This window comes from Symsagittifera roscoffensis, chromosome 6 (genome assembly GCF_963678635.1).
Source record: "Symsagittifera roscoffensis chromosome 6, txSymRosc1.1, whole genome shotgun sequence".
In the NCBI taxonomy this organism is placed as follows: Eukaryota; Metazoa; Xenacoelomorpha; order Acoela; family Convolutidae; genus Symsagittifera; species Symsagittifera roscoffensis.
Window position 1 is genome coordinate 14,627,114 of NC_087067.1, and position 8,167 is coordinate 14,635,280.

The window sequence follows — 8,167 nt, forward strand, 5'->3', positions numbered from 1 at the left end:
AGGAGACGCGGCGAATAACGACATAAGACCAATAGTGGACAAAACAGGACAATCAAACCCAGAAGGAGCTGCCGAAGGAACTCACTTATTCGTGGGAAAAGGGCTTCATTGAAGACGAGGAAGTTCTCCAAGAACTCTCAGAAAAAGACAATACTACGAAAAGATGAACACCGGAAAAATGGTGACATTCGCTCGAAAAACCGCTAAAAGAAAAAATCGCGTCGGAGTTGGGCTTGACAAAAAAGACAACCGGTGGATCATTATATCGCAAAAGCCACAAAGTGGAAACAAAGATCCAGAAGACAGGAGAACCTACACAGGACTCGAGTAAAAACCCAACGGTTGAGCCGAAAAAGAAAGCACAAAGATCTGTTCGCCAGATAGACTAGAGGAGAGCGCTTCAGAAGCTGAGGAGGAACCTGATGCGCCAACAACTGACACCGCAGTCGAAGATCGGGTACTGGCGGATCAAACCAACGTGTCGTTCCCAAAGGAAAGGTTTCAGAATTGTAAGCAGATTGTCAATCCGAAAGAAACAAAAGCGGCTGGGGGACATAATATGGCAGTGAAAGGGGCCAAACCGAATACAGGAACGCCAAAATCATCGTGCGGCCCAAAAAAACAGAAGGAAGATGTACTGAACACTCGGATAAGAAAAATAAGACAGTACAAGAAGCGATATGAGAGAAAGCTGCAACAGCAGCTTCCGGATCAGAGCCCAAGAAGATGGAAACAGAAAGAGACACAATACAATCAAACTCAGCGCATCGAAATTCACAAAAAGAATAGAAGTTAACAAAAATCGATTTGACAACGAATCCAGAGGATATTCTGGAGACATTCAAGAACCGAAACTTGTCCCCAGCCGTGTGAGAAAGTCTCGCGGACCAAGTCGTGAACAGAGGGTGCAGATAGTAGCAGATGACCTCAGAAGCGGAAGCCAACCAGCAGGGGAAACAGACAACAAGTTCAACACCCCGTCTGCTACGTCAGACAACTCGAGCGCCGAAGATGTAGGGCAGGAGGAGCTCTAGCCAGACAAAGAAGAAAGAACCAAAACGGTTCGGAGACCTAGTGAAACATTCAGTACGTGAAGTATCGGAGGACAAATTGACCGGGGCAGACTACTGAAAGCAGCTCTACAAGAGTATCGGCGACGGCTCGCACATTTCAAAAACGAGGAACGGCAGGCCGCTAAAGACAAGACTGGGACTACTAGATCGACATTTTTTCCTGAACGAAGAAGCACCGTGAAACCCGTACTGGAGGATCGAATTAGGTAAAGATTGAAAGACAGAAACAGATGCTGTAATTGAAAAATTTACAGATGTCAATTGAAAATTGCAAAAGCTCCAAAAACAGTGAAAAAAACTGTGCGTCGCAATCTAATTGTTGAAAATTTTCCGAAATGTTCTTTGCCAAAATTAGTCAGTTGATATTCAACTGATCCAATAATCGATGCTTTTTATAATCATTGGTCAAGTCGACAGATCGACAGTTTCAACCAACAAAAACCAATTGAACTTTCAAACTATTCACATCGGCCAGTCATGTCGAAACGATATCAACCTATATTTAATCAAAACACTTCCAAGAGACTGATTAAAAAGAATCAACAGAAAAAATTCTGATTTGGCTAGGAAATTACGCATTTGAGAAGTTTATTTGACTTAAGAAGATTTAATCCCGACATACTACCCCTAACCAAGTGTACTAAATGGTATACTAAAAAGACTAAAAGAGCTACATAGTTCAAAAAGCAGTAGAAACATGAAAAAGCAGTTTAACTTAAATTTTTCAGGCAATTCAGAAAACATCTCATCTTTTTATCAATATCTAATTAGTTCAGAAAATTAATATTAAAAGAAATTCTCTACTCCAGAAACTTATTCTAAGAAGTCAAAAAGAACGAAACCTTCCACTCAACCATTTGGAAATACGGTTCCACCAAACCTTAAGGGCAAATTTAAAAAGAAATAGATGAGCATTATACATGTTTTATATTCTTTCTTAATCTTTTATAACAAAAAACAAAAGAAAACAAAAATAAACGTATATACAACAAATAATATATTACATGGTTCCACCTCAGTCCAAAGCAACTTGGAAACAAAATTATGTTCTATAAAATTTAAACTATTATAAACTCACAACAGTTTTAGGGACAAAATTATTTTTTTTGTCATAATTTCAGCTTCGATATTTTAATTTTCGCTACAAATTGTAGCAAGGGCTCAGGTTGTCACCAGCCCAGTATAATTTTTTTTTAAAACTGCAAGTTTCTCTTGCTTACGCGCCAATTGTTTTTCTATCTCCCACCAGTATTATTTTGTGATATCTACTCTCGTTTCAATCATCTGCTTCAGTGCTGACGAAGCAAAGGACTCTCCTTCCCGCAACAACGGTATATCAAACGAAAAACCGCACTGGTATACCAAAAAAAAACTCCCGATGAAATATTTCGAAATCCTGATCATACATCAATTCGAAAGTTTGTTTTTCAATCCCACAACTCGACTATCTATCCCCTAAAGAGAGATATATTTTTTAGTTCAATTAGTGTTCAGCTCAAATTATATGGATAAAAAAGAAAGTTATCTTTATCGTTTCTCAAAGATATGACCAGCTAATTGAATTTCAACATAGCAGCTTGATTTCGTATTCCATCTGCCCATTTGATTAGAACAATTGGTTGGTGAAGGATTACAATATTTGCAAAGCAAGACACATCTAACAAAAAAGTACACCAATTACTGATCATAAAAATCAAGTCACTCGTTCCGGCCCTAGGTACGTACCAGTACAACGAAGACGACACGGTACAAAAATCAACGGCAGGACTTGTTCAAACAAAACTTGTCTAAAACATTGAGGATCATAAAAATGAAGCCTTTCCTGCTCGCCTTAAGCACCTACCGAGTAAAAACATTGCTGGCAATAAATTCAAGCGCCTCCAGCTCAAACTAAGATCAACGTCGCTGATTAAACAATCAAGCCCCTTCTGCCTGCCGTAGGCACGAACCAATGAAACAGTTACAGCAGAGTCGGTTAACTAACAGCAGACCTTGATAAACAAAACGAACACTGGAAAATATCAGATTCTGATCTATAAAAACCAGTAAAAGAAATCAGACTCATTCTCCACAATTGTACAGCAATCGAAAACCGCATCTGAATTCAGAGAAAACAGTCCTGTCAAAAAATAAAAATGATCACTTCATCTCAACTCAGAAAACAATCCAGTCAGTTCTGACTAAATCAGTCAAAAAAATAAAAACTTCAACAACTTTTCCGTCTTAACTCAGAAAAAATCAAATCACTTCTGACTAAAATTAGTAGAAAAAACCTCATTGAATCTCAACTTAGAAAAAATTAAACAGTTGACTTCGAAAATATCAAACAGACAAATCATCGATCTTGAAGAACGCGAAACCATAGATTTTGACCACCCCACCGAAATTCTCGATGAGCACCTTGTAAATTTTAACCCAAAAAGATCAAAATTACAAAATTACAACGACGATATACCAAAATGAGAGACATTTGTAGCTTCAAAACATATCAAAATTAACGAAATCATTGTTTTTCGAGATTCCGACTCTGGACATATTGTTTACAGTCTGGTCACAAACAGATAGTTATTGAAAAAAACCTGACATATGAAAGCATATATTATGCTCTGGAAGAAATGAAAGACCATGCAATTGCAAACAACTTTCGTTGTATTGCTATGTCAAAAATTGCTAGTGGCTCAGACAAAAAGGATTGGAGAGAAGTCTCTACTCAGTGCTGATCATAAAACTTAAGCCATTACTGCTCGCCGTAAGCAACTACCAAGTAAAAACTTTTCTGGTAATAAAATCAAACCCCTCCTGAACAAATTAAGGTAAAACATTGCTGACAAAAAAATCAAGCCCTTTCTGCCTGCCTTAGGCACGCACCAATAAAAAAATTACGGCAGAGTCGGATAATTAACAGCAGATTTTGTTAAAACAAAACAAAAACTGGAAAAAAAAACGATTTGAAAAATCATAATCTGATCTATACAAACCAGCCAAAATCAAACAGATTCATTCTCCACAATTGTACAACAAAACCGAATCTCAACTCACAGAAAAAAGTCCTGATTAAACTAATTAGAAATGAAAAAATCACTTCATCTCAGTTCGGAAAAAAAATCAAGTCAGTTCTGACTAAACCAGTCAAAAAAACTTTGAAAACTTTTCCATCTTAACTCAGAAAAAATCAAATCACTCCTGACTAAAAAGAGTCAAAAAACAAAAACTAACTGAATCTCAACTCAGAACAAAATTAAACTGTTCTGACTTCGAAAATGTCCAACACATATATCAAAGATCTCGAAGAAGGCGCAATCATGGATTTTGAACACCCCATCTAAATTCTCGATGAGCACCTTGTAAAATTCAACCCGAAAACAACAAAATTACAAAAACTGACGTTACCTTGTACTAACAACATTATGGCACAAGAATTAATGGGACAATGTGTCGTATAAAAAATCAATCTATCCGATGATTTCCCGAGCAGCTCGATTCAAGTACAATAGGCGCTCGTCAAAAAGTAATCACAACTGATATACATATATCAACAGACACTTTTAAAATTGCAGCCGAACGTGGCTATGTTAATTTAGGCTTTTCTAGAACTAAAAATTTTCCGTCCCGTTTAAACGAAAAAAAATTGTTACTAACTGCCACGCCGGTAAAATACACGTCAAACATCACAATGAACGTGATGGCCACTCTTCGATAAAACTCAACACGTTTGAAACAAATAAGTAAAGTATTTCATTGACTGTCAGTCTAAAAAATTAACAATTGGCAAAAATTTTTTTGCGTTGTCCGGGCTATGATAACAGATGGGATACTACATCCCTAGACCCTTTTCCTTAGAGTTGAAAGAAACTCAAAATTGCGTCTTTTCATTTCTCAATGAATTCGAAGAAAAAATGATACGAAATGAAGAGAACTACTAGATTATAAAAGATTAATTTACAAAATCAATTCACAAACCTCGATCGAAGGATTCTTCAAAACTTATGCTTAAAAAAATAAATGAGCCTCAATCTTTATGTAGTTAATCATAAAGTCTATCCAACCCAAAATGGAACTGTGTTTATAGCACACCAAAACGGTCACAATATGGAAACTGGAGAAAAACCAATCCAGACTTTATCGCAGGTATTAGCTATGCAAAGCTGAACAAAACATACGTAAATTATGCTAAGAGTCCTAAAAGTCCCTTCACGCCTCAGCAAATCGACTATGAAGCTCAACTAGGAACAAAACTAGATTCTAATCTTTTTCGGAGCTTCTACATGCTCCGAGCTGCCGAATCGTTCCTTTTAAAGAATCGATGCGAACTCGAAAGGTCCATCATTCTTAAAACTTTGATGTTTTCTCAAGACCTCGCGTTTAGCCGGCTATATTTTGACCCAAAAGACGTCTATGGTTCTAAAGGCTAATGGCAATGTTGACTGGCTATAACATTGCCCTAAATTTTATTCTCCATTATAAATAATGGAACAGTGCTATAACCCAGTACCGATTATGTCTAAAGACCAAATTCATAGTGTCGATCCAATTAACAACGATAATTTGTCTCGTTTAAAAAAAAACGAGTATGTTAGTATTTTTGGTACAGTACAGTACTGTTTAGGAAAAAATGTGGAATCATATTCGCTTAATTTCTTTTCGTCAAGTGTAATTTAGACGCCTTTGTATTTGTAATAAAAGTATTACACATACACAAAACGATGCCTTCATTTTTGCAAAGTTTTGCTAGCGGCCACGGATAACATACTCTTCACTTCTAGATTGACTTCAATATTAACTCAAAATGAGACTGATCAAATTACTGAGTGCAAGAATCATGCTCATGCACCTCTGCCAGAGGATTCTGACTACGAAAATCAAGATAAAGTATATTGTAGACTTTAATTAGTCAATTTTTAAAAATCATGCAACCCAAAACTGACCTACTCCGGTCTAATCTATTTCATTTTTTATTACAGGATGTATCCGAAAATTTTCTTGAAACTCCAACGAAAAAGACATCCTGAAAATAGAAAATCTCTTCTCGCTAGACGACTCAAAGAACACAATGGACCGAATGAATTGACTCTACTTGGACATACATTTAAAAATTCAAAGATAAATTAAGATAAACAAGGGCGTACAAAAAAGAAAGACAATGGTCAGACATTTCAAGATTATACCTACTCATACTGCACTAAAATCATTTCTTGAACAAACTGGCTATACATCATCTACAACTCCCGAAACAACACACTTGTTCCAGCAGCTTTCATAACTGCATAAATGCAGACATCCACCTTGAATTCTAATAGACCAGATTCAAAAAACTATATCAACGACCTACATCGCATCCATCAGATGCAGAAGACAGTCAATGAGCTGAGAATTCTAAATCAGCAACGCACAACCCAGTGAAATGAATATTTTAGAACCATTTTAACTATTTATTGGCCTTAATCATTTATCTGTATTAAAAAGTTTATAAAGCACATTTAAATTTGGTTTTTCGATACAATTTCGTCCTTAATAACTACAACACCTCCCACTGTGATTTGACCGCCGCCACAAGACTACACAAACTATTGAAACTTTGCTGCAACTTTATGGTGTATAATCAATTTGTTAATTTTATATTTTTTAAACTATTTGTTGGCCTCTATTTATAAAAACGAACACTCGTCCTATTAGAAGGTTGGATATTCAGAATCAAAATCAGATAATTTTTTTTATGCTTTGGATGAAATCAGTAAAAATGCAGACGAACTACGTTAACAACTAAACATTTGGATATTAGTACCATAAACGCTGAAAACGAACCGAATAAGGTAACATTATTAAATAATCACCAAGAATGCAAAATGCAAGCGTTGTAAAACAAGATTAACCAAAAAATGGAATGTGGTTCATATCAAATTCATTCGCTTGTCGACTTTCGCTTCTACGCTTAAAATTACATAACTAACAAAACTTGCTCTTCGCTCTCTTTCGCTTATACGAGCTTTCTAAATCATTAATTCTCAGCTCCTACCAGCTTTCTTGCCAATACTAACTCATTGGACCAAAAACGATAAGTTTCATCAAAAAAGTAAATACTTCAGATTGAGAATAAAATCCAACATAAAAAAAACGCATGCTGTTCTTTATATTTTGCCGATCTATAACTATTGATGTTATAAGCTATGCCTATAAATAGAAACAAGACTGCTCGTATCAGGGCGAAGCCCTGAGTGTCCCGACTGCCTTTTAAGGTCTATGGAGCAGTAATAACATTACAAAATGAAATAAAACAAAATGAAAAAAAAATTTTAAATTTGAAATTTTTTATAAATCATCCCCCCACACGTCATATAAGTTACAAAAGGATAGATTTTGCTCCTTGTAACAAACCAATTATGGCAAATAAGCTTCTTTTGACCAATTTATGCGATTTCTAAGATGGATTAACTCTCCGCTTACGCGTTAATAACGTGAAATAAATCGCGCGTTAATTGTCCCAAATTGGCCAAAATGGCAATCTTTAAACCCCCGTAAATTTAGGAAAAATGATCACAGGTAAAATATCTTTTCAATTTTGAGCTCAGGACAGTAATACCTTTCGAATGATAAAAGAAATTCCGTCAAAAATGGCTAGTTAAAAAGCCGAAATTTGTCTGAAGAAAAAAAACCCACCCCGAGCACAAATATTCCGTTACTTTTGTATCGAAAGTCGGAACAATAATAAAGATATTTACGAGTGGATCAAAGATCATTTATCCATTGAATAAGAGTAGGAAAGTCTTAGCAACCGGTAAAAAGACCCTTTTATTCGACTAGTAGCGATTTGATCGATCGTATTAATTCAGTCCCGCTAGCCCAAAACACCACACTGACTTTAGAACAGAAATTCGAAAAATAATAATTTTAGGAAAACCGAAAATTTTATTGTTCCGACTTTCGATACGAAAGTAACGGAATATTTGTGCTCGGGGTGGTTTTTTTTTTCAGACAAATTTCGACTTTTTAACTAGCCATTTTTGACGGAACTTTTTTATATCATTCGAAAGGTATTGTTGTCCTGAGCTCAAATTTGAAAAGATATTTTACCTGTGATCATTTTTCAGAAAGTTATG